Source organism: Leptinotarsa decemlineata, unplaced genomic scaffold (genome assembly GCF_025532065.1).
Source record: "Leptinotarsa decemlineata unplaced genomic scaffold, Ldec_3_MD MMD2_tig00026330_RagTag_RagTag, whole genome shotgun sequence".
In the NCBI taxonomy this organism is placed as follows: Eukaryota; Metazoa; Arthropoda; class Insecta; order Coleoptera; family Chrysomelidae; genus Leptinotarsa; species Leptinotarsa decemlineata.
Window position 1 is genome coordinate 557,707 of NW_027412690.1, and position 5,747 is coordinate 563,453.

A 5,747-nucleotide genomic window follows, 5' to 3' on the forward strand; every position below is an offset into this window, starting at 1 on the left:
CCATATATGAGGAAATTACATATGATTAAATTATAAAAAAGTATAAAAGGGCTGCTGGTTGATCTCTGCCCTAATAACGTAAGTGAAATTTTCAACTGCAAGTTTTAATGCTTTGCCTTTTTAATGTGTATGTATTGTGTATGTATTAATGTGTATGTTTTGTATTGTATTTATCTACCTTGACGATGCTAAATCTGTTATATTGATAATGAGCAAATAAATTGATTGATTGATTGTTGCGCTTGATATTTCTAAGGCCTTTGACTGTGTGTAGCATCAGGGTTTGCTGGCCAAACTTCGATGCTATAGCTTGTCGGATCATTAACATGCATGGCTCTCAAGTTTCCTGTAGGTGGCCGTAAATGGATACCTCTCGAATACTTTTTCAATCAATGCTTTGTTGCCCTGGGATCCATATTGTCTCCAATTTTTTATCAATGACTTATTGGAAAAATCAAGAATCCAACATGTTGCTTTGCTGACGATAGCATTCTTGTCTCATTTCGTTTGGATTCCTCGACATCGACTGCGGATGCACGTCTTCACCGGCAGCAGAAGGTTGTATATCTTAATGAAGATCTAGAACTGATTTCGAATTGGGGCGAAAGTAACCAGGTTCAATTCAATACCACAAAAACCCAGGCATCGGTTTTATTCAAAAAGATAAATGTCTCCGAACCGAATATAACAAAGACAAGACAGACAATTTCGCTTTCTGCTTCGATAAGTTCGTCTTGGAACAATCATGTCGCTGGAATTGGAATTCTTGAAAGCTTGGAACACTGTTCCGAACCAGAAAACTGTACACACCTCAGTAACTTTTGATGCTTTATGAAGCTCAAATCAGACCTTCTTTTGAGTATTGTTCTTATGTATGGAGCTTCGCCCCTAAGCATACCCTTAAGCTGCTGGATTCCATCCCGAAAACACCGAAGAACTTGGCAAGAGCGATACATTTCAAAAGTACGTGACGGTCTGTGGCTGCTCATCGTTTTGAGGTTCAACTCAGTACACCTCGAACTTCACTGTTCAAGAAAGCTTTTATTTGGAGAACTGAGTTCATGTGGAATGAACTTCCTGGGAACGTTTTTCCAAATGGATTTAATCTCTAGCGATTCAAATCCAATGTGAAGCTATTTTCGCACAGGCACCGATCTTAGAGCGCCTTAAGGATTTTCCTGTAGTGTTTGTGTTTTATCCTTAAAAAAATTAATTAAAAGGTGACTTTCGTATCAATGATAATTTCTCTCACCAAAACTTCGTAATCTAAAACTTCAACTAATGTATCTGATTGGCGAGATATTTTTCCCTGCACCTCTCTGCACAAGTAAATAATTAATTGGGCCAATTTGAAGAAATCAATAATGCTATCAATGCATACCGAGCGGGAAACATACATAAAAAGGGCAATAACCCCGTGGGGTGAGTCAACAGACAGGAGCAGCAAGGATGGGGGAAGGATTGCGCAGAGCCGGCTTCAGTTAGATATTTCAATGGATTTGGTGAATGAGCCGGTGACGTGAAAATGAAATTTAATGTTGTGGAAATGTTTCATTTTTATATTCCGGGAATAATAAAATTCAGTCCTACGAAGTTTACAGTGTGTTTTTTCAATATGTCATCAGATATTGAGTATGGGTTTAACAACTTGGGAAAAGATTTACTGAAATGATATATTTAAATAATTTGTACATACCTACTGTAATCGGAAAATATCAGCAATGCAAATAGAATGGGTAACTTGTTTTCTCCATATCACATTTATTTATATACGTATCCCTAATAGTAAATGAAGATACATAAATATTTGGACGAAAGACATTTTTGGCAAAGAATATCAGCATTGAGTATTTTTACCATACAGAATCCGAAAATAAAAAAGTTATGCAGATGTAGAAAAGGAAATCGAATGGTTTTCTCCGATAAATTACTGCATAAATTTAATATATTGTTCAATAATATCGGTATCTATAAAATTCCCAGCTAATGATTCTGATAAAAAACATTTTTGAATACGACAAGCACAACTAACATTACATTTTTTTCATATTGAAGAAGTTTAAAACCAGAAAAAAGTCGATATGAACTAATAAAATTTCTATTATGAGGTTCAAATATTTATTTTTAATAAATTATCAATAGATTCCAAAGCTAAGATTTTGTTTCCACTAATATTATTTGTTTTTCATTTCCTCATGAAAATGATCGACAGCGAATTTTCTGTTTTTTCTCAAATAAAACGTTATACATTTCATTTCTCAATAACGAATGAACCGATTTCGCAGGGGGGTGAAGGTTCGGGTATGATTCTCAAATCAGAATTAGTCCCTCTAGAAATGAAAATTAACGTGTTCTTTGAAATTTTCGATTACACGTCCGATTCTGACTCACAGGGGAGGTCAAGTTTTCGTTGGAACGCCCTGTATATTAAACATTCTGAATCATTATTTTTTTATTATTTTGAGAGAAAATGAATATTTCATTTATGAACCGATTTGTATAAAGCAAAGCTTATAATAACACATCGGTGTGTAAACCGCCCCTAAATCGGACAAGTGGTTTATGAGATCAGCGCGCACACACATACAAACAAAGATTAGTTGAAATTTATTATGATCACGAATCTATGAACAATTAAATATGTTATAGTGGTGGTACAGTTGATGAAAATCCATTATATCTGATATCACATTCAAGTAACACTATATTGTGAGATTTTCACTACATAGTTTATAAAACACGTGTTTCACTACACAACAGATTCTTCAGAAATGTTCAATCAGGAATATCGAGCACTTGAATTCCTGATTATTTTTGAATAATAAACCGTTATTCTTTTAACTCTCGATATAAACGTTGAAAACGATAATATTTTTCTCTAATATTGATGTTTCAGAATGATTTTCTCTTTCTTTTAACTCTCGATATAAACGTTAAAAACGGTAATGTTTTTCTCTAATATTGATGTTTCATAATGATTTTCTCTAATACTGCAAACCTGTTTTCTCTAATATCAAACAAATTAATTCATAATTATTTTTTAATAATTAACAATTGTTATTCTTTCGACACTCGATATGAACTTCTATGAAGAGACATTTTTCTCCCATGTTATTCTCTAATACTGATGTTTTTGTCTGATATTGAATACTCACTTTCCTCTATTACTAAATACCTCTTCTTCCCTAATATTGAATAGGTACATGAATTCCTACTCATTTTTGAATAATAAAATGTTGTTATTCAACGATAATGTTTCTCTTGTTTTTCTCTAATATTGATGTTTCCTGCTGTATTTCTCTAATATTGAAAACTTATTTTTCTCTAAAATCAAACAAACGAAATTCTTATTATTTTCTAATGATAAACAATTGTTATTCTTTTGACTCTCGACATAAACTTCTATGAACACCTGAATTTGACTCTCAGCATAAACTTCTACGAACACCTGAATTTCTAATCAATAATAATAATAATTTTTATTCGCAATAACAAAATACATGTACTAAATTTCAATCATTTTCAGATTTGCAAATAAAATAGTTCAGTCATTTAGGTTCTGGCGAACCTGTCTATGACAACTACTTACAAGCAGAATGAGTATAATTAGATAATTTAATTAATGAATACTGCTAGCGAATCAAATTTTGAAAAGAGATACAACAGAAAAAGAAACTATAAATATAAATAAAGTAAAATAAATAGAAATGGAATTTTTAATAATCAGTTCGAAACACTGTTCTATCTGAGATATGTGTTAATTGCGTCAACTCAATTTGTTTTCTTTACTAAGGATCAATTATCACATGAAAAAAGGTTCTATCCGTTTTGAGAATACACTCTTTAATGTTCTTCTTAAATATATGTTTGCTACAAATAATTCTTATACTTTCTGGCAATGTGTTGTATATTTTAGGTACTAGATAGGTAAAAGTTCTCTGCTCAACAGCTTTCTGTGCTCTTGGAATTTTGAAATAATCTGAAATCAATGCCCTTGTTCGGTGAGTATGATGTACTTTTTCAAAATATGTCTGGTTATTTAATGCAAAATTCAAAATATATTTTACATATAATTGTCGAATATCCATGATTACTAAATCCTCATATAATTGATCAGTTGGAAAAGTTCTTATTTTAGATAACATTATTTTGAGTATTGCTTTTTGTACAACTTCCAATTGTTTTAGGTAAATCTTCCTAACACCGCCCCACCCAACTATTCCGTAACTCAACAGAGATTCGACCAGAGCAAAATATACGGTCTTTAGCATATTGATAGTAAGTATTTGACGACATAAGTAAAATTTATAGAGCATTGATCTTATTCTTTTTTTCAGATTTTCAATATGAATATTCCATTTCAAGAAGGAATCTAAAAAGATCCCTAGATACTTTACAGATGTTGTGAGTTCTACATCGTAGTTGTCCAAACGTATTGTTCTATATCTGGGTAAATATGATTCGTAAGATGTGAATGGTAATATATGTGTTTTATCCACATTTACCGTCAATAAATTACTTTTAAACCATGCTGTTATTTTTGCATATCTTGCTCTGCAATTCTCTTAACTTCATCCCATGAATTTGCTGTATATAAAATCACCGTGTCATCAGCAAATGAAATTACCTTTCAATAATGAACAATTGTTATTATCTCGAGTCTGGATATAATTATATGTAGTGAATGTTTTTCTCTGATATTTTTCTTCAATATTGATGTTCTTTAACTTTTTTTTCTAATATTGAACACCTGAATTCCTAATTATTTTTTTATAATAAATCGTTGTTATTTTTTTATCTCTTGATTAAACTTTAAAGATGATAATGTTTTTCTCTTATGATTTTCTCTAATATTGTCAAAAACATGAATCCCTTATCATTTTTAAGTAATGAAAAATTGTTATTCTTTCGACTATCGATATGAACTTCTATGAAGAGAACGTTTTTCTCCAATGTTTTCCTTTAACAATGATATTGAACGGCTGTTTTCCTCTGATATTGAAAACCCGTTTTTCTCTCATATCAAATACATGGACTCCCAATCATTTTTGTATAATGAACAATTGTGATGTAAACTTTTATGAAAAGAACGTTTTTCTCTTATGCTTTTTTTACTATCGATGACCCCCGATATATTCCCCTAAAATTGAACACCGGTTTTCCCTAATATTGAACACCTGAATATCTCATTAACTTTGAAAAATGAACAATTGCTATTATTTTGAGTCTTGACATAAACTTCTATGGAGAGAACGTTTTTCTCTAATAATGATTTTCTCTTATGTTTTGCTCCAACATTGAACACCTGAATTCATAATAATTTTTGAATAAATCGTTGTTATTCTTTCGACTCTCGATTTAAACTCCATTATTGGTATTCTCTGATGTTTTTCTCTGATATTTTATAAAAATAACGTTTTTCTCAGATATTTTTCTCAAATACTGGATGTTCTCTGAATACTGAACACCTGTTTTTCTCTAATAGTGAACACCTGAAATCCTAATTATTACTGAACCGTTGTTATTATGTTGTGAACTTCAACAAAGAAACCATTTTTCTCTTATGTATTCTTTCGAGGTCCTCCTTACTGCGACTCTGACGTTCGTAGTATAGTTGATGCTTTCAGCCAGGACAACAGAAGGATATGGAAATGAGTTCGTGCGTGCGTTGTTTGAAGGAGCGTTCACGACCACATTTACGTATTTATCATGGAAAAGACCGCAGAAAAGCAAGGTGTTCAGCCCTT

General features: G+C 31.7%; 1 long non-coding RNA gene across 1 annotated transcript; it reads left to right on the forward strand.

The window, feature by feature from the left end:
* The first annotated feature begins 3,469 nt into the window (after nucleotides 1-3,469).
* LOC141485730 (uncharacterized) lies at nucleotides 3,470-4,528 on the forward strand. The gene is made up of 3 exons (XR_012467388.1): nucleotides 3,470-4,001; nucleotides 4,188-4,278; nucleotides 4,338-4,528. It is a non-coding gene; the product is annotated as an uncharacterized lncRNA (long non-coding RNA).
* Nucleotides 4,529-5,747: the final 1,219 nt, after the last annotated feature.